The sequence below is a fragment of the Cydia pomonella genome, chromosome 3, assembly GCF_033807575.1.
Source record: "Cydia pomonella isolate Wapato2018A chromosome 3, ilCydPomo1, whole genome shotgun sequence".
Taxonomy (NCBI): domain Eukaryota; kingdom Metazoa; phylum Arthropoda; class Insecta; order Lepidoptera; family Tortricidae; genus Cydia; species Cydia pomonella.
In genome coordinates, this window is record NC_084705.1 from 4,118,289 (window position 1) to 4,141,026 (window position 22,738).

At 35.4% G+C, this 22,738-nt stretch overlaps 1 protein-coding gene across 1 annotated transcript in view; it reads right to left on the minus strand.

Moving 5' to 3' along the window:
- LOC133515847 (uncharacterized) overlaps positions 1-13,901 on the minus strand; it is a 30,535-nt gene extending 16,634 nt beyond the window's left edge. Inside the window, exon 1 of the mRNA XM_061848439.1 lies at positions 13,542-13,901. The gene's annotated coding sequence lies outside the window, so the exon portion shown is untranslated. The remainder of the gene's footprint in view (positions 1-13,541) is intronic.
- Between the last annotated feature and the right edge of the window lie 8,837 nt (positions 13,902-22,738).

Here is a 22,738-nt window from a genome sequence, read left to right on the forward strand (position 1 = left end):
TCAGTACACCTGCATTAAATAAGAACTTTTTCGAGCAAGTTTAAACATAAGCCTGGTTTACACTGTGTGCATACGACATTTGTTTTACGCCGGCAGCCCGACATTCAACGTAACATCCATATTAATCTTTGTGGCCTGTGTTTCCTGGCATAGTCCCTTATTCTTTCAGGCCTTAGCCATGATTCTTTATCGATTTCTTCACCAAAGGTATGTAAAGGAAGCATACATTAATTAAATTGGTTTAATCGGGAAAACCGACTAAGAAGACTGATTAGAGCCCGTTGCTTTTCACGCTATTTATAAACGATATAGATAAATATATCAAACACTCAAAGGTTTTGCTCTACGCAGATGACACGAAAATTTATAAAGTCATAAATACGATTGATGATTATTACTTGTTGCAGGATGATTTAATAAGTTTTGAGACATTCTGTAAAGATTCATTCTGTTTAAATATAAATAAATGTTCTGTAATAAACTTTACACGGAAAAAAAATAATGCACAATATAACTTCACTTTATGTAATAATTACCTGCGTAGAGTAACACTAATCCGTGATCTTGGAGTTCTATTGGATTCTAAACTGTCGTTCATACCTCATTTAGATTCTGTCATAAAAAAGGCGTACAAACAACTAGGCTTCATTCTAAGAGTTGGTAAACCATTTAAAAATAGTACCACCTACAAAATCCTTTTTAATAGCTTTGTTCGCAGCCATCTCGAGTTTGCTAGTACAGTTTGGAAACCTTATCATAACATCCATATTGAACGGGTGGAACGGATACAAAGAAAGTTCCTTAAAACTCTCGATTTTAGAACTGGTCACACACATGTTAGCTATAGCGAATCACTGATCCACCATAAACTTCAAACACTTAGTAACCGCCGAGATATCGCAGATTCCGGCATACTCTATAAAATTATGCGCAATATATTAGATGTCCCCTCGCTACTACACCAAATACAGCTCAGAGTTCCTCGTAGACGTCAGCGCCACTGTCAGAAGAAAAGGTTATTCTCGATTCCCAACAGTAGAACGTGTTATGCACAAAATATATTCATAAGACGTGCCTGCAAACTATTTAACGAAAATGACAAGCTCTCTAACATAGATATATTTACTTGTTCCATTAATATTTTAAAACGTGCTTTTCTTTAGGTAATAAATGTAATTATGCATGTTTTCTTTTCTTTACGCTCTCAAATGTTTAGTTTTGGGTAACATTTAAAATTGTAATCTTAAAGAAAAAAAAAAAAACAGACTGATTTTATGTAAAAAATGAAACTCTAGGTCTAAACTTAAGCAATTTTGTATATGTACTGTTTGTAAACGACTGTATGTTTCTAAAATATAATAAATAAATATAATAAATAAATAAATTAGAAGGTACCTAATAACATATAAGAAAAAACAGCTTTATATTATACATGGCTAAATAATAAATAGGTAAGTATAGCACGCTGAACTTCGACAATTTTTCGTTCTACTTACTACAACTTGGGTACACGGTAACCACACATGTGAAGTATTGCATACTTTTCCTTTAAAGAAGCTAAATTTAGCCATGTCTAAAGCGATTTTATTAAATAAATAAATAAAACACTTTTTATTAACTTTCGTGACTATATTTGCATAGTTGAAGAACGTAATTATAAATGAAATATAAGACTTTAATAAAGTGTCACTCTTAATATGTATAATTGTGTACAATAATATCCATGATTATTCAAGATCACTACCACGACTAAAACCTATCAAAAAACTTTTTTTAAATAAATTTTTCGATACTAGATTTCTTTAGCCATAGCCGTATTATGGCTGTATGTTTAAATCAGCTCATTGCTAACGATACAATGAAACAATAAATTAAATAAATATAGGTTATAAAAACAAGTATACCTACGAAGTGAAGACAGGCAAAAACTATGTGGTGTGGATAGAATATAAATATTTACAAAAGCTGCTGGCAAATACCAATAATAATTTTGGTGTACTTTACGTATAACAGACATTACTAAAATACAAGCACACGTGTAAATAGAAGCAAAATACAATCGATCATCGTAGATAGTTTCATACACGAAGTGTAAAAATATGAAAAAACACAAGAACACATAAAAAAATCTTCCGTTGATTACTTTACATAGGAGATCATGTATATACAAATTATATTTGATAAATAAACAGAGCTGCCATCATATGATACAATGATTTTTAATTGGTATTTTTATAGTATATCTCGGTAACCTATAATGAAAAAAAATAATGATGTTTCCACACTCATTGAAACTTATAGCCTGTGCACAGGATGCGTGTGCGTAAACGTGCACGTGCACTTTGTAATATACAGATCCTTGTGAGAGACGGCATACCGTTTGCGTGACGTGTGCGAGCACGACTCCAACATTTAGCTCACGGGCACGTGCCCGTGCACGTGCACGTCAACGCACACGCAGCCTGTGGCCCTGGCCTTTAGATGAGTCTACTCGTAGGACAATTTTCTCACGACTTCGTGGTTGTTTCCATAGTAAAAGTTTGCATTATAACCTATGTACTATTGTCTGGTTTTTAAGTGTAAAGTACTAAGCCTTAATTTTTTTTTGTGCAAGATACAAATGTTTGTTGCCATACTATTTCCTAGGGGTAATACTTCATAGAAAAAAAAAACAGACTAGTACATATTTGTCTTGAAAACATTCCACAGATGACTCTAGCATTCCATTTATGCCGTGTCTCAACCTACATATTTAAGATTGTGCCATAAAATGCCTCGAGACAAATATACCCTGCGGTAATTTGACAACTTTCGTTTCATGAGTGTGAGTGCCAAATACTTGCAACACTTTATAATTGAGATCCGTAATGCAGTTGACCCTGCATTTCCTTGAGTTTCTTGATGAGCAGTACCATTTGATGTGGTTCTCTTTTTTTGAGGCGTAGCTCTTGTTGTACGTGTATTCGTTGTAGAGAAGCACCGGTTCGCCTCGGGAGGAGGATATGATACATCCTGAAAATATATCAGTCTTAGCGAGTAAGAGAGACCCCACACTAGCGTCTTTTGAGCGTCGGCGTCTAGTCAGCGCTGTGGAAAATAATGCCGCTTAGCAGGTACGCCAACGTTGCGTCGAACAGCAGCGATAGTGTTGACTAGACGCCGACGATCGGGAGGCGCTAGTGTGGGGTCTCTCTAACTAAATATACGGCTAGAAACCAAGCAAGCACTGTGCTACTAGGTATTGTGTTTAGTTATTCTAGTTTTCATTAAATTGCTTGCTTCAGGAAAAGTGATATAAGTTTTTTCTACGCTTCACCATACACCGCTACATTAGATAATTATTATAGGCTACATATGTTACATACATATGATCACCTGCGGCAGAATGGCTTAGAGTTAAAAAACGACATGCATAAAAAATAACAAAATAGCAGTAAAGTAATTTGTTACTGAGTAATTTGTTTGTTATGATCAAGCATCATGATCATGATGAAGCATCGTGATTACAAAAATGTGGGAAATATTTCCTCTTCTATCATTACTAAAGGCTCAATCCACGAGATGCGTACATATGTAGCGCGACTGTAACTCGCAACGCAAGTAACGCAACGTCCGTAAGTACCACGCCAGTTGCATAAGCATCTAGTCTGTTTGGGCCTTCAGTCTATTAGGGTCAATATTTGAATTCGCTTGCTTAAGGAAAATCTTTTTTATTTGCTATTTTAACCAAGCACTCACTGCAGAAGGCAGCTTTTTCCAGAATGTAAGCAGCACTGGGCAAAATTAAAAGAGTTTGTCCAATAAAAACATCTCGCACTTAATAACAAAACATTTTATTTATATTAATAGTTAAATTAGTCTTTTCACTCTTCCCCAACATGCGATCCTTCAGTCTCAGCTATTTTACTCAACCTCTTAGCCGACATGCGTATGTATTCCCCATCATCATTCACATAGAATATCGGCGGGGGATGACTATGTACTCCGTCAAGTACTACGAATTCTCCTTTATTGTCTAAAGACACTTGAGCCGTGCATTTTTTGGAACATCGGGACGAACAAGACCAGGTCACTCTGTTCTTGCTCACGCTGTTTTTGGCGTACGTGTACTGTTCGTAAACGAGCAACTTGAAACCCTTTTTCGAGGTGATAAAGTGTATTTCTGAAAAATTGTAAAAAAGTATCCTGATGACGTATGTGATTTTTTTAGCTAATCAGAGATAAAATTACGCTAAGGTCACATAAAGTAGGTATAAATTATTTTTAACGTAGGTAATTTTTTAATGTAGTTAAGACAAGGAAAATAGCATATTATGACTTACGACGGAGAATATACATTGGATTTATTTAAATTAGTCTCTTTATTAATAACTACTGTTTACACTATAACAATATTTACAATAAATGATTTGATAAAAATTTAAATCATTATCTTCTAAAAGAATAACAATATATAGATTTATTTCATATGAAATACGAAATGTCGTATGCAATGCGTGTGTTGTATTAATACAGTGGTACTAATACTTTTATAGCAATATTGATTACCGACCAAACTTTTTCTTAACCTTTATATGGTTTCGTACAATGACCTACAAGCAGCTCATACAATAAATATAATCTCAATTTTTTCTCAGTTAATGAAACACGTATGAAGATAAAAAATACTTTTTTTTAACTGTGCATTCATATGATTCTTTAAAACAAAATAAGGAGATCGATCCTCATCAGAGGCATCTTAGAACATTCACCCTATTTTGATTCGTTCTCTACTCTAACAACCCACTGCGTCATATCCAACTTAGGCGGCGGGTGAGTATGTTCGCAATTAAATTTAGTCACTACAATGGCCGTGTCAGTTTCTTTGGTAATAACATTAGCTTTACAGCCCTTCTTACGATGGCTGGAGCACGACCAATGTGCGCCTCCGTCTTTCCTCGAGTTTCTCCAAGAATATTTGTATCCGCGGAAGATTAGTAGACCATTTTCTCCCCGCGTAGATAATATGAGAGCCTCTGGAATGAAATTAAGTTACATTTACGCTAAATTCCGTTGTTACAGTATAATCAATAGGATTCAGACTAATGCTTAAAGGTAGCCCACCTTGAGGTAGACGAAGATTGTCATTTCCTTTGAATCTCAGTAATAGAGGCTAGTCTCCCATTTCATACGATCATAATAGATATAGATTTTCGTATCGAACCTTATAATCGATTAGCGATTTCCCTACTAAGAGGTTACAAGATTATAAATGAACAAAACGCAGTGATTTATAAAATGTTCTCTTGATATAAATTTTGCCTTAAATATATATCTAATCATTACGGTATTAAATACTTAATTAACACCAAATAACCCTTCAACCATTTTAACGAAGTAACCATAACCAAAATAATCATATTAACACTACAAGAATTCTGCACAAACTCTGATAAACGTCAATTTCCAATGAATGTATGTCGTCAGTGATTAATTCTTGTATGTCATGCAACAAAAAATATTTATTTCTTAGTGTCAAAGAGACCATTAATGGCCCTGACGTAACGAAAACAACGTCAGAAACTCAGAAATGTCAGAATAATCAGGTAGTAGGTAAGTGTTATGGTGGACGCTGTCAAAGTAACCACACTTTCAAGTAAGGTTTACATTAGCTCGCTTACACCAAAGACGGCGTGTCAGTGACGTTTTTTGTTTATAACGTTTAAAACGTTAATCAGTACAACACGATGAATAACAATTACCATTTCACGAGTCATCAATGTATGTTCATTTGTTTCTCACACCTTTTCTACTTTAACCTGTACTTGTGTTGGCATATCTATCTTAGGCGGGGGATGATTATGCTCACAATTGTATTTATTAACTACAACAGCTGTATCAGTTTCCTTTGTGTGAACGTTGGCTTTGCATCCTTTTTTCTGGTGACTTGAACAGGTCCAGTACGCGCCGCCATTTTTCTTCGCGTTTCTCCAAGAGTACTTGTATCCTCGGAAAATAAGCATTCCGTTATCTCCCCGAGTTGACAGTATAAGCGCTTCTGAAATTAAAACCTGCTTGTGTTACGTTATTTATGATACTTTTTTAAAATGTCCACATTTCAAAAAACCTTGACGAGTTAAGGCTTATTTATTACAGATCGCAATTTTAAGACTATATTATTGTATCGTGTTATGATTTTAAAGAGTAGGTACGAGTATATTGCCAAAATGGAAACAAATTCAAACGAGATGTAGGTTTCATACATATTTAATTAAAATAAATGACATAGATTGCTAACTATAGATAGTAGGCAAACATACACATCTTATGCGTAAGAAAATCTAACATAGTTTTAACATCACTAGACTACACGATTCATTTTATATCTCAAGCAGGGATCGGAACCGGTTTTTTGCAAAAACATCGAAATAACCATATATTTCGGTTAATTTTATACTCAAAATATAGGACTCAGTTCTGTTTTTAGATAACGACTTCGTATTATTAGATTGCCCGATTAAGAATGAAATAATTAACAAAGAACGAAAAAATACCGTTTTCGTTCCCATACAAAAAATACCGGTTTCCGATCCTTGATCTCAAGTAATCCATACTTCCTCTAATTATCTCACACATGTAAGAGATCGCAGCTAGTCAGAAAGGTACAGTCGCCATCAGATATATCGGAGCGGCCAAGGTGGTCAAAAATAACTAAACATGCCCTAATAGAGGCTTTGCTCAGATATTTGTGAACACCTCGGCCGCTCCGATACACGATGGCGTCTGTACACGAACAAATTATCATAAATCACCACAAACAGATAATTTTTGTTACTATAACAAAATAACACATGTATCACTTAAAATTAAAATAATATAATGAAATTGCTATCGCGTGGCAAGCGAGGCGGGTTGTATAGGATTGTAACATATATACTGGCTTGTATAGTAGGTAATTAAGAATATTTAGGGTGGCTTTGGAAATTGTGACTGTAACATTCGATTTAATGCAGTCACCATGTATCGGAACGGTCAAGGTGCTCAAAAATATCTGGACATGCACTTTAACGCCTTGATAATAGAGGCTTTTCTCAGATATTTAGGAACACTTGGGTGAGTTTGATATTTTTAATATGCAGCTAATTTTGTTAATAAGGATTATCTTGTTAACTCACCTAAACATTTCATAACTTGCTCGGGAACTCTTCATGGGAATCTATAGGTAATGTTATTCGGGCCCACCCCATATATGACACTGTCACAGAATTCTACGGATATTTACTAATTCTTTTACATTTCCGTGAACCGGTGATTTTTTTTAGCTACGTCAATTTTTTATCAATATGTACGTCACGTCAGTATTAGCAGTAGTTTGTCACTAACAAAAAGCATGTGAACCAACCACTCTAAGGTATTCAAGGACTTAGATTTCTGTACCACTTTAAGGTATCCAAGGAATTAGATTTCTGTACCTTGTCACCTAGACAATCAATATGAAGCCCGCCAGGAACTGAGATTATTATTGTCACTGTGACAAAGGCACGAAGTAGCACAGTAGTTCAAATTACTTGACCGTTATCTTTACGTACAGTTGTCTGAAAACATTGACACGATTGAAGTGCCAAAATATGTATACACGACTTTATGGCCCATATATTAGGATAGTGTATACATATTTCTGGCACGTTTGTCCGTATCGATATTTTCAGACGTGACCGTACACGACACGGACAAAGTGCCAAAAATATGTACACACTAATTTATAGGCAATAAGGTCATGTATATATAGTATTTTTTTGGCACTTTCTCAGTGAAGACATTGAATACCTTAACTGTACCTAAGTGGGCCGATTAATATTTAGTCGTGTTTTTTTTTCTTGTATTTGGATAAAATTTGGGTAATTTGAAGAGCTTCTCATTCTGGGCGGGATAAATACAGCTCGTCGCGAGAAAAAGGTATATAATGTTATGTTGAGTTACGTTTTACGTAACTCGGTGGAAGATTTTTTACGGTGAAATTGCGCTTATAAACATTATATATACAGAATAGGGAACTAATATAAGCTATCCGCCAAATTTTATCGAAATCTGACAAATAAATCGACTACTAAATAAAAACTGGCCCAATTAGAGATAAACATTTTTTTACTGCGCTTCCCTCCATAGAGCACCTGTTTAATACAATAATTGTAATGAAAATACTGATTTTTGTGTTGTGATGATTGTGTCTCGAAAGGGCCTCGAAAAAGTTTATAATGTACTTACTAGAAGATGTCTTAAGTTAACTAATAGTAGTAAACAGGACTGCGGCTAAGTGCTAACCCTATCTAAAACACACAAGACAATTATCACACGCTTAATATATTTTTGAAATAAGACAGTGAATATACTTTGTTTACTTAAATGATGACCATGATAGTTACTTTGACTACCTACGCAAACGCAAAGTCAACTATAGTCATCTGCCGCTGTCGGTAATTACTTCCGACTACGTTAAACGTCAGCTTCTTAAGGTAAAATTTCCTTAACATCATTATCAGGCTCAGCTTTAGGTTTATAAGTAAACGGCCTCTTCTTACTGTGCCTATAATCAATGCCCGTCTTAGTAACTTTAATCTGCGGCGCCTTATGGGTATGATTGCCGCGAATCTGCACAATATGGTCCTGGGCATCCGTTGTGAGGATAGAAGGGCATTGGTTGGTGCCGTACATGGAGCAGTACCAGCTTCTGTTGCCTTCGCGATTAGCTTTGGAGACCTGACGGTACACGAAGCGGTTGAAGAGAAGGAGTTGGGCGCCACGGACGCTGCGTACGTAGGACGCTGGAAGGTAAGACGATGTAAGTTCACTGTTGACTTATAACAGGCCACACCGGATGCGTACGCAGCACGTCTCTGTGCGTAGTAGGTACGATGAACACAATGCAAGTGATGTACGGCGAATGGCCTCTACAAACGTCACTGATAATCGCATGCGACTTGCGATACAATTCGACATTTGATCGATCGCATACCATTTAATGCAACGTTTGTAGAAGCCTTAAGCGAGCCGTGCTGCATTACGCGTGCTGAGTGCATTGGCCTTAAAGAGTGTAGCTACAGGGAATCTACTCAAACCATGCTCAAGCTTAGGCTTTGATCGTACTATGTAGTAGCAGCTGCAGATTGCTGCATACAAACCTCTATGCAAAGAGATCATTCATTTCTGCCGAAGTGGTTGACGTTGTACACCAGTAGACTGGCTATACGCTGAGGGTGTTCCAGCTTTTGGGTGTGGTTTGGCTATGACTGCTGGAGGGGACCGTCGAGTGGGTAAACTACTTCTGGCCGCCGAAGGGTGTTGTGTTTCGGAGGTTTCTGGGCTAACTGCCGAATCAGACACAAGAGCAAACGATTCAACGGATCCACGCCGTTCTATCGCCAAAGTAGTGTTTAGTTTTAAGTTTATGAAGTTTATTCATTTACACACTAGCAGCTCATTACATTTATAGGTACACATTTATACTATACATTAGGAGCTGATGCGTGTATGTCATAGTCATAGCACAAGTGTTTCTTTAGCACTTTTTAAAGTTCAATAATATTTGGAAGAGTCTACTAGTATTTTTGGAAGAGTTTTATATGTATGTAATGTATGCTAGTCTATACTATAATGTACTTGTAATATATGCCACATTGTCTGATCAACCTTATTTGAGCGTTGTTAACATTAAACATTTTAAACATGTGGAATTCTTGTTTAGAACTATTTGGAAATGTTATTGAATGGTAATAAGATCTAGGATTTGTCATCGGCTGTGTAGTTTTTACATATAGAAAAACCACGCCACAAAGGGCCATCAATGAAGAATTTCGACCATATGGTCAAACCAATTTTGACCATATGGTCTTACGCCATACTAAATTTACTAAAGACCATCAGGAAAATCTAGTTTGCCTTATAGAACAATTTACTTAAACTTCTTAAAAAAGTGGTGACATTCATAAATAAAATTACATTTAAAAAAATACTATATAATTATTTAATTTCAGATACATTTTGAATAGGACAATATTTAATTAACTAGTTAAAATTAACAAAAAAAATATTAAAAATTTAGTGTAGTAAGGTTGTTTTGCAAAGGACCACCAAAAGGTTATATTAACAAACAAAATGATACAGGATAATTTATAAATATTCAGTGGTCCCCAGAACAGAGTTAATGGAACGTACCCATACTATGTGACCTAGGTCTTGGCATATACAGGTGGTCACCGAGAAAAGGGAGGGGGGCGGTAAAAAATGGGTCAAGTAGTATGGGGAGGTTCCCTAACGCATTTGCTGACTAGGCAGGGTACAGTCACGTATGAAAATATCGATACGAAAAATATGCCAAACATATGCATACACTACCTTAACACGTTCGCTGCGGTAACCCAAAACCATGCCCTGAATTTCAGTGCGTTACGAGGCCTAATATACCCCGTAGAGGGTTTCACTATGTTGCGTTACGGGTTTCAATATGCCCCGTACACCTACCTTCATTTAGGATGTTCTAAAGGCCCCAAAACATATTTATTGTAACATTTTTTTATGCCAATTGAAAGATTACGAATGCTGCTATGTTACTCTGCCCCCGTATCTGGACCTGATGAAAACTTATCAAGTTATTGAAAAAAGAAAAATACGGGGTTGCTTTAACCCCATGTCGCACTAGAGTTGAAGAAAACAGGGGGTCTATCGAACCCCGTAACGCACACGCCGTATTTGTGTCGATAAATTAATAGTGATGTGAAAGAAAACAAACGATATTTAAAAGAAATATACAAATGTCGTCGCTAATTGTTACGGTTAGGGTTCGTCATTTGTGTGGTGGGTTCCTTAACTATATATTTTTGAACTTTTGTTATGTAAATAAACACTAAAAATAAAATAAAACAAAAACCAAAACAACATTTTTAAGTAACTTTAGAAACGTTATAACACACTAAAATAAAAAATAAACACAAAAACAATCTTAACAAGCTTTAGGAACCTTTTTACGATATACGACAATTCTAACATGCGTCGTGATCGCTTCATTGCACTCGAAATTGTTGCATTGAATTAATAATTACCGATACCGATAACAGCGTATTGCACTAATGACTGCACTAGAGGCACTAAGCGTAAACACTCCGTACGGGGTAATGAATCACTATACGGGTTTTTTGGACCCCGTACCGCACTAGAAGGTAATTTTTGCTTTGTGGTCGGTACGGGGCTCATAAGACCCCGTTCATTTTTTAAATGCTATCTGATTAGATTTTAAAACCGAATTATAAAGATATATTTGTGTCTATTGTAGGGGTAAAAATACCGAAGTTACAGGTTCCGCACCTGCGGGTAGACGGTAGTTTTCTGCCCCGCACTAAGTGACGACACCGTACGGGGCTTAAAAGCCCCCGTAACGCAGTGAACGTGTTAATATATGGGCAATAAAGTCGTGTATACACATTTTTGGCACTTTTTTCGTATCGATATTTTCAGACGTGACCGTACTAGTGGGCTTAACACTTAGTATTTTCAGTAAAAGTGTTAAGAAACACTTAAAAAGACATTTCTTTCATTTATTAGTACCACTAAAAACTTATTACTAAAACTTACCATGTCACCAATCTCACATGATGTAGCACTTCCTTCAAACTTACCTGTAAAATAAACATTTGCATTTTAGTGATTCATACTCCAATTTGGTGACAAGATATTAATAAAAAAATATGGGACATTCTTACACAAATAGACTTAGCCTCATAGTAAGCTCAAGAAGGCTTGTGTTAAGGGTACTCAGACGATAAATATATAATATATAAATACATAGAAAACACATGTAACTCAGGGACAAACACCTGCTCATTACATGAATGCCCTTACCAGGGTTTCGAATTCGAACCCTGGTTCAGAGGCAGGATCACAAGACCAGACCTGTCATCAAATTCGTGTTCAATTACAGACAATTTCAAGAGAGACGGCCAGTTATGAGTAAGATCCATTATAAACATTTATGTAAGAGTTTCCTAGCCTAGTCTAGTAGTCAGTAGTGTCCATGCCTACAAAGCTGCTGGTCCAGGGTTTGAATGCCGGTAAGGGCATTTATTTGTGTGTTTATCACAGATATTTGTTTGTAAGTGGTGGATGTTTTCTGTGTATCTAAGTCAGTGATACTCAACCTGTAGTCCGCTGGGCTTTGTTAAGAGGCCCACCAGATAATCCAGGTACAGATCCTTGCCATCTGATTACCTTTTAGCAAATTCATTTTATGGCCCGGTGCAAGAAGGCAAAACAGTCTTGAAGTAGAAATGAGTTTAATAGGCAGTGATCAATACAGTCCTCAAGCTGCTTTTTTTGCAGAAACTTGTTGAAACTGAATATTTGACTGGGCTAGACAAATGTCTCCATTTTGGCTTACGTAAAAATTATAGTTAGTTATATAGAGTTTTCTTGTTATATATTAATATACCGTAAGATACTGACAGATACCGACAGATATCTTATAGTATAGCTAAGCACCACAACGTCAACAATACCACAATATATATTGTTGTCTATTTAGCACCTACATTGTAAGAAAGACGATATATACTATAGGTATCTCAAGATGCCTTGCTATAAGATGAGAATATATTTTTATTGCCATACAAAACTTTATGAACTATATCATTAAGTATATTTGTATTATATTGTATTGTATATCATAAAATATCAGAAGTTACCAAAAAAGATATTATAGCTTCATGTATGGACTCTGTCAAATGGTACATAAAATATATTGTAATATGTCTTGCGATAAGATATCTTTTGCTTTATTATCACTCCGTCTGTGAACAATTTCTATTAATAAAATTTTTAGTATGGTATATGCAGTGTACATAGCTAAAGTGAAGTTCAATTGAAATTGCAAATAATTTAAACAAATATGACAGACTTTGTTAGCATTTGATGTATAACCTAAAAGTTTTACAATGGTTGTTTTTGTTGAAACATTCATCATTAGGCAGGTCCACACAGAGCGAGCGAGTGAGCACATACATGCGAAACAATTTCGTCACGCACAAACCGGCCAGTGTAGACGTGCCTCGGCAGAGGCAGCGCATGCGTTTTCCTCGCCCGAGCGCGGCGCCTGAGTGGACCCGGCTATTAACATATATATTAACTAGTAATTGACATATAAAAGATTTAAGTTTATAAACTGTTCATATAATTATGGTTGTCCACAAAAAGTGTGTGATTACTAAGAAATGAAGGTAAATTGGTTTGTTTACATTATTTCTATTGAACCCCACTTTATGTAAAGTTTCTATTTATAATGTATTTAAGTGTTAACAATCGATTCCATTATAAATGTTCTCATAAACTAATTCATAACCAGACCAGTACCAGAATGTGGCCTTATCTTATCTAAAGAATAAGTGTCAACATTGGTCAACAGAATAATCTAGCCAAAACTATGAACTTAAATTATCCTATTTGGTCATAACAGAGGTACAATGCAATCATTGAACCACATTAAATTTGCGAAATGACATGATCTTAAAAAATCTTACCTTAAGTTACATCTTGTTTTCATTCCTTCACAGAATCATAAAGAAACACTAACACACTTTTATATACACTGAACTATGAATTAGCACTCGCGACACTATTTTGTGAACCTTCAACTTGTAATATGTATTTACAAACCATTGAAATCCAAAATAACAAACTGGTAATAAAGAAATCTGATAAGGATTATTGCACGGTTACTATGTGCATTAGGTTTTGTGAACATATTTTTAACAGGAACATCACGCTTGCAATTTATTTTTACACTTTATCACGTATACTAATTATTACATAAATAACATTTATTGCTATAGTATTTAATCCAGAAAAATAAACAAGAAAATTTTGAGGTTATGTGTAAGCGTCGAGAAACGTCAAAGACTAGTGTTGTACCATGTACCTTAAGATGTACATAATTATACTTCGTATCCAAATCCAAGACAACAAATATAATTTACTAGCAGCAGTACACGTTATCGTGCAGTCCAAGTCACACATTTTAGAGATTATAGTATTTAAAAAACAAGTTCGCGCTGTCCCTCTCACTCGCTACGCTGCGTTCCTGCTTCGACATCGCTCCTCCAGTACTCATTACATGTTTTTGTGTTAGTCCGAGTCACACGTATTTTCGCCAAAATAGTGTTCCTCTAAATATGTGTACCTAATTGTGTTTCGATTAATGTTTATTGTGCGCTGAATAAGAAGTATACAATCAAAACATTATTTGAACTGCCGACCGCCGTACCCTCGAACGAAAAATTGATGTTTATTCAGCTCGGCAAGTCTAGTCTCGTTTGCCATACTTACATGGCAGTTAAACTTTCAATTTGAAATTGTAGGTATATTCGTTTAGCGTAATAAACTTATTACCTAAGAAATCAAGTAAGTAATTTTTACGTTCATACGAAATCACTTACTACAAATAGATTACAATTTGAACTTTAAATAATTGTAATACGTACTATTATAGTATTATTTACTAATATAATATTATTTAGATTTCATTTTATGATTGTATAAAATGCAATGTTCACTCACAATTTTTTTTTTTTTACGAGATGCTTTCGCGTACAGATTTAAATATACAAACCATATCTGAATAAAGTTAATATATACTAGGTAATCGTTTCACGAAAGCGGCTTTTACCATGTCCGATCTACCCTACCATACAATAAAACAGATAACAATGGTAATCCTTGCCGATTGGTAATAAGTGCCTGTGAATGATAACAAAACGCGTCTTTATGCAAATGTACATACACAGTACCAACAAGTTTAATGAGCGTCTTATGAGGGTACCTATAGGTATAAATATACAGGAGTAATGTCAATCAATACACAATCTATAAGACATTGGAAGACTATTTAGTCTGACTGACAGTTTAAAGTGTTTAATGCCATTAATCGACGTATACAAACGGGACGTGCTATGCGTGCTCCGATACCGTGCGCCCCATGCCCCATATGAGGGCCATAGTGAATCTATCGTATGGATCATGACGGATTAGGTAGTAGGCTTTAATCGGACATCGCGGTATCGTCGAGTCTTGGGTCCAATCGATGTGGTCGCCTCCTAAATTTGATCATCAGTTAGTTACCCGCTTTGTTATTATTAGACAGCTTTGATTAACATAATATAATATAATTTTAAAATGAAATATATTATGGAAAGATATACTTGATTTGTGTAATATTGTGGACTCCGTCTAATAATAATTCTCCTTTCCGTGAGTACTTAGAAGCTTAGGTTTACTGTGCAACAAGATATTCATCAAACAGAAAATCGGTATTAACTGTGTTGATTAAAGTTTTAATGTAATTTTATAATGCACATTAATTAATAGTTCAAAATTAAAACACATATTAAATAAATATTTTCTTATAAATGAGATGTCGACATGGTACTATATTTGCCCCACTTTAATAGTGAAGAGGCTACCATTACTCCACAATCATTGTGTCGAGGGCTCCGCTTTCACAGCGTCGAGGTTATATTTGCCCCACTTTAATAGTGAAGAGGCTATCATTACTCCACAACCATTGTGTCGAGGGCTCCGCTTTCACAGCGTCGAAGCTATATTTGCCCCACTTTAATAGTGATGAGGCTATCATTACTCCACAATCATTGTGTCGAGGGCTCCGCTTTAACAGCGTTGAAGCTATATTTGCCCCACTTTAATAGTGATGAGGCTATCATTACTCCACAATCATTGTGTCGAGGGCTCCGCTTTAACAGCGTCGAAGCTATATTTGCCCCACTTTAATAGTGATGAGGCTATCATTACTCCACAATCATTGTGTCGAGGGCTCCGCTTTAACAGCGTCGAAGCTATATTTGCCCCACTTTAATAGTGATGAGGCTATCATTACTCCACAATCATTGTGTCGAGGGCTCCGCTTTAACAGCGTCGAAGCTATATTTGCCCCACTTTAATAGTGATGAGGCTATCATTACTCCACAACCATTGTGTCGAGGGCTCCGCTTTAACAGCGTCGAAGCTATATTTGCCCCACTTTAATAGTGAAGAGGCTATCATTTCTCCACAATCATTGTGTCGAGGGCTCCGCTTTAACAGCGTTGAAGCTATATTTGCCCCACTTTAATAGTGATGAGGCTATCATTACTCCACAACCATTGTGTCGAGGGCTCCGCTTTAACAGCGTCGAAGCTATATTTGCCCCACTTTAATAGTGATGAGGCTATCATTACTCCACAATCACTGTGTCGAGGGCTCCGCTTTAACAGCGTTGAAGCTATATTTGCCCCACTTTAATAGTGATGAGGCTATCATTACTCCACAACCATTGTGTCGAGTGCTCCGCTTTCACAGCGTCGAAGCTATATTTGCCCCACTTTAATAGTGAAGAGGCTATCATTACTCCACAGTCATTGTGTCGAGGGCTCCGCTTTCACAGCGTTGAAGCCATATTTTCCCCACTTTAATAGTGAAGAGGCTATCATTACTCCACAATATTGTGTCGAGGGCTCCGCTTTCACAGCGTCGAGGCTATATGTACCCCACTTTAATAGTGAGGAGGCTATCATTACTCCACAATCATTATGTCGAGGGCTCTGCTGTCGTAGTGTTGAGGCTAAGTTTGCCCCACGTCATAGTGAGGATGCTATCATTACTCCACAATAATTGTGTCAAGGGGTCCGCTGTCGCAGCTGTCGCAGTGACGAAGATATATGCCGCACTTTAAGTTATATGTACTATACAATTCCACAATAATCGTATCGAGGCCTCCATTTCCGCAGCGTCGAGGCTATATGTGCTTCATTTTAAGTGTCGAGGTTATAATGCTTCGGTCATTTGGTTCTTCGTTGCTTTGCTCCTTTTGGTCGCTTCGCTCTTCGGTCGCTTCGCACTTCGGTCGCTACGCTCTTCGGTCACTTCGCTCTTCGGTCTACAGTCGGTCATTATACATATCTCAAAATGATATAGTCAAAGATATATAACGTTGCTCTACTATAACAGTGTTGATGCCAATGTAATGATTGAAGACTTTAATAGTATTGGAAGTAGCTTTACGCATGTAAATATAAGGGACTAAAGAGCAAAAATATTTAAGGTTGAGCTAAAGTTTACAGGACTTGTAAAAATAATGAAATATAAAGGAGGTTCTTGTTACGCTGAGGTAATTTAATAGGTGTTAATGCGGCCTAAAGTAAAAATAATGAAATATAAAGGAGGTTCTTGTTACGCTGAGGTAATTTAATAGGTGTTAATGCGGCCTAAAATACCTTAAACAAAATGTACGCAATGTCATTGCCCTTACAGACAAAGAAATGCTGTATGTAAACAACATATAGGAAAAAATATATCTGTAAACACTTTAACCCAAATTTATGATTCGTACTCATATCACGCTGTTATATACTCCTAATAACTTCAAACGTCAGCTTTGATATGCTGTCAAGAATATACCATATCAAAGAGCCTAATGCAATAAATCCGGTACAATTTACTTACGGATTCTCAGCTCCAAACTTCAGGGGAACATCGCCGCATCAAACAAGAGGTCAACCGCCGTTGATGCACTATCCCGCGACGCGAAATAAGTGCTGTAAATTGTACAACCATGCAACTAGAGTTATGCTGCCACGTGTTGCAGTCGCTTGCGCTAAGTAGCTAGATTAATAATCGCAATAAAGGGTTGAAATCCTTTAACAATAACATTATTATTGTCTGAAATGTAAATGCTCGGGTTGTCATATTGTCTTGCTGTAAAAGAAAGCTTAAATAGTTTTCATTTTTCGTCGCAATGCACACTGTACAGTTTTATTGTAGGTAACGTTAAAAAAAAAAAATGTTACTCCTTAAAATGAAGTACAAGTTACAAGTCATGCCAGATATTTTGTTCACAAATATATCATAACTCAACACATAATCTACCTAAGTTCCTTGCCACTTGTTAGCGTAGTAGCCATCATCGTTCAGATACGCATAAGCAGATGAGATTAGCTATTTAGTTATAAATAATATCATATTACTATTTCTTGATCTGAGGTAATAACTAAAATTAGTCCATCTATATTTTCAAAGTGATAAGTTTCAAATACTTAATACCTACAGGATACTCTACTAGTAATTGTCCAGACTTAGTTTTAAAGTACTTACATATAGCCTTGATATTTATGGTAGCTTTTCAATGAAGAAAATTCTCCTTTATCTACCTCACTCAAAGGCTATTTACCGAGGAAAGTATTGATTGCTGTATTCAAAATTAACTTTAAAGTGTCGTAACATAAAATTAAATTATATTTTAGGGTCAGTAACGCGCATGTAATATACCTCTGCAGTAGCGGGCATTCATAGGCTACGGTGATTGTTTACCATCAGGCAGGCCGTATGCTTGTTTGTCTCCGTTGTAATTACATCCAGAGAATGGTTGGTAAATTCTAAATTATACAAAATGGTTTGTTTATATGGTTACAGACAGAAAATGCCCATCTAAAACTTATTTAGAGCCAACTAAAGCTTGAAAACACATTTACACTTAATGGCGTCCTGGCTTGTAAATGACATAAAAATAGTTGTACCTTGTGAATATTAAGATATATACAACTTTATCAATATACTACAGTGAAATCAAAGAAAGTTTTATACTTTTTTAATATTAACGAAATGAAATACCAAGAGCAATTTCACTCCTTAATTTTATTATGCTATACATACATTTTACATTTATACTATGTGGATACATAAATAATTATTTAAATTGGATATAAATTAATAACTTCTAGGTGGTACGTTGTTCTCTTTAGTCAAAATCAATAATATCAGTATGTTCGTAACATACTGATTTGATATCGATATTTTATTTTATTTTCGCATTCAGGATTTGAATTTAAATACAAAGCTCTGAACATCTGCTAGTAAATTATATTTGTTGTCTTGGATTTGGATACGAAGTATAATTAATAATCAAACGAACTTACCTGTGAAGTTTGATTACAATTATGCGAGTATCCAAATCCAAGACAACAAAGACCCGCCCCCCATCCCCAAAAATGAAAATAAAATAGTCTCTGTTAATAACACAAAAATAACTCTGAAATAATGAGTACTGGAGGAGCGATGTCGAAGCAGGAACGCAGCGTAGCGAGTGAGAGGGACAGCGCGAACTTGTTTTTTAAATACTATAATCTCTAAAATGTGTGACTTGGACTGCACGATAACGTGTACTGCTGCTAGTAAATTATATTTGTTGTCTTGGATTTGGATACTCGCATAATTGTAATCAAACTTCACAGGTAAGTTCGTTTGATTATTAATTATATACTTTTAAAATGAAACTTGTGAAATGCAAAGAAGACTGCTTTCTCTCAAGTTGAGTGATTGGCAATCGACTCGAGCTTGACTTTTAATTTTAAATATGGAATGTCAGATTTTGAATATCTATGAATTCAAAATCTGAGCATTCACTCTTCGTCCAACTGTCTAATGGAAGTCATGTAACTGTGTCAAGTAAACAATAAAAGAATGTTGTGGTATTCAAAAAGTTCCTTCTCATCATTTTAGTAAATCTCCAAGGACCTCCCAATAATCCTGCAATTCCTTTTCTTTTATTAATAAATTTTCTTTTATTAATAAAAATATATGCGTTTATCTGTTTACTTCAAACATATAAATCAAGATTTGAACTTAAATGGCCAATTACATCCACATACAAACGGGCTCGATGTTGGGCCCAACGCCGGCCCGAGTAAGAGTATTTTTCCGTTTCACCAAATATCAGCACATCTTTTACAATATTGTACATTTGAAGTTTGAAGGAACTTACTACAAGAAGTATTGTATAATAAATAGTGTCCGACCGCAGTTTCGGTTTCGGTTTCGGCAGGTTTCGGCATAAAAATCGTGTTTTGGCCGAAGGTTCAGTTTCGGCGCAAAAACTGCCGAACCTTTCGATCGCACCGAAACTTATGATATTGTACTTTAGTATCTATTTTTAAGTGAAAAGACTGTTCAATTTACTAAGCGGACATCCAAACTGGTAATATAAATCAATTAGTTGGTTTAGAAACGGAACCCATTGATATAGAAGAGAGAACAGAATGTATATAAATTGGTAAAATTTTCGAAATATACTCGGATGCGCTGCATAAATGCCTGCATATACATTTTTGACGCATTTCGAGAACCTGCAAATTACATTCGTTTAAATTATTCTAAATGTTTTAGTTTCTCGACTATCATTTCTCCTCATTACATAAACAACGATAATTTTGCCTAAATTGTTAATTGAAAGTACCCTCTTAGTATAAAAGTTTATACTTAGTCATGTTTTTCTTTTTAAACATGTGCACTTTACTTTCGGGTGAAAAGCATCATTTCAGCCTCGAACTATTCGAGTGCCAGACTACCTCGACTGAAATGAGTACCTTTCATCCCTTGGTTAACAATCTACTATTAGTAAAATTCTGCACAGGTAGCCGCGATTGCTGCTCTGCAATTCTTTTGCCCATTTTATGCTGTTTATAGGTCCCTGTATTGAATATTTTTCTGATATTTTAAACTGTCCCTACGATAACGTCTGTTTTCTGGCATTTCACGAACTGATAAGATGTTTTTAGGTTCTAACTAAATTCTGGGCTGTGATTTTGTAAACTCTTTAATTCTATGATGCTCTCCGAATTTTTTAAATATTTGATTTGCGTTTGATTTACATAGAGTTTAGCAGTGAATACTTGCCTGTGCATAATGAATTGCACAGCTAACTTGCAATGTTCTACATTAATTCGATACATTGGGGAAAATATTTGACTGTTGGAGAACAAATAATAATAAATATGTAGTAATTGATGAATAAGAGCTTGTGGTGAACTGTACGTAAATTGTTTTTAAAATAGCAGATTAAAAGAGGTGTATGTAAAGAGGTGTAAAACACCGATGCGAATTATAGGTATTTTTACTTTTTCATGGGTAACGGCCCAACAAATATTTCGGTTTCGGTTTCGGCCGAAACTAGAACCAAAACCGAACCTTGGGTTTCGGTTTCGACAAAAATCGTTATTTACGATACAAATGCGAAAAATAGGAAATTCGTAATGAGTGGCGATCAATTAAAACAGGACCGTATTTTAAATCGACACGAGTTGCAAATTACATATTCGCACATGTATCGTACAACGTTTTACAGTACATATGAGCCTTTAAATTTTTGACATAGTTACATAATGTGCTAATTTACGCACTAGTGCAGAAAAGTAGCACCATATGTACTGTAAAACATGTTTCGGTCGGACACTAAAAATAAAATAATGACCTTACGCCCACGTAACGGTAGCGAAACAGCCAAGCCATATATTTTGACTAAGGTGTAGAGTTTGTGACTTTAGGGCTTGTAGAGTTAGAAGCTTGGCTACTGATTACTTTTTGACAGTGCGAGCCTTATGGTTTTGTCTTGGCAACATTTTGCAACCCACTTCGATCAGTAAAGAACTGCAATCTCCTCGGTATAATTATTGACGAAAACATTAATTCGAAAACACACATAGATAAATTTAGTTTAAAAATATCACGCTTTGCTAATGCCCTCCAAAATATTAAAAAAACTTCAGACTTAAAAACAGCTCTTTGTTCTTATCACACATTTGCACAGACATGGATTCAATACGGGATCGTTTTGTGGGGTAACAGCATAAATAGTGTAGATTTGTTCATACTTCGAAAAAGATGTTTTAGAATACTAAGTAACATAAAAATCAAGAAATCTGCAACCCTTACTTAAAAAAATTAAATATTTTAACTTTGCCATCCCTTTACATCTTAGAAACATGCAAAATTGTACGAAAACATACCGACTTATACATGAAAGCTAAAGACCTTTATACTAGTAACTTGAATTTAAGTCGCTTGAAAACTTATTTAATAACTAAGTGTTTCTATTCTATACAAGAATACATATTTAGACGCTAAGAAATACCATAAATAGATATAAATGGACTATAAACTGTTTATCTTTTTTGTGTATTCCGTAATTTGTATGTTATAATTATTAGTACATTACTACAGAGGTCGGAACGAAAGGGGTTGCCGGCCGAAGACATATAGGTCTGAGGCGGGCAACCCCACATTTCCCGCCGAGGTATGTATAGTGCCTTTCTCAAACATGCAATGAAATAAACAACAAAAAAAAAACAAAGTTTTTTAAAGAAATTATAAGTAAACAAGACAAAAACTAAGACTAACGTGTGTATATTACAATTTCACTATATTTTAGCTCGGTTTTAATATAAAACAGATACTTCATACTTTTATATAAATAAATAAAAGAGCTGGCGGCTTCCTCGCACAACGTATCAGTATTGCGATACAACGAGGAAATGCCGCCAGCATCCTTGGTACAATGCCTCAAGGGCCTATTTTAGATATAAGCTAGTTATAGTAATCATCTGTATATATCCATTATGTATATTGTTATTGTCAATAAATAGATTATGTTTTAATAAATAAAATCAAAATAAATATTATAGGACATTATTACACAACTTGACTAAGTCCCACAGTAAGCTCAATAAGACTTGTGTTGAGGGTACTAGGACAACGTTTTATATAATATATATATATATATATTCAAAAATACTTAAATACATAGAAAACACCCATGACTCAGGAACTAATATCCATGCTCATCACACGAACAAATGCCCTTACCAGGATTTGAACCCAGGACCATCAGCTTCGTAGG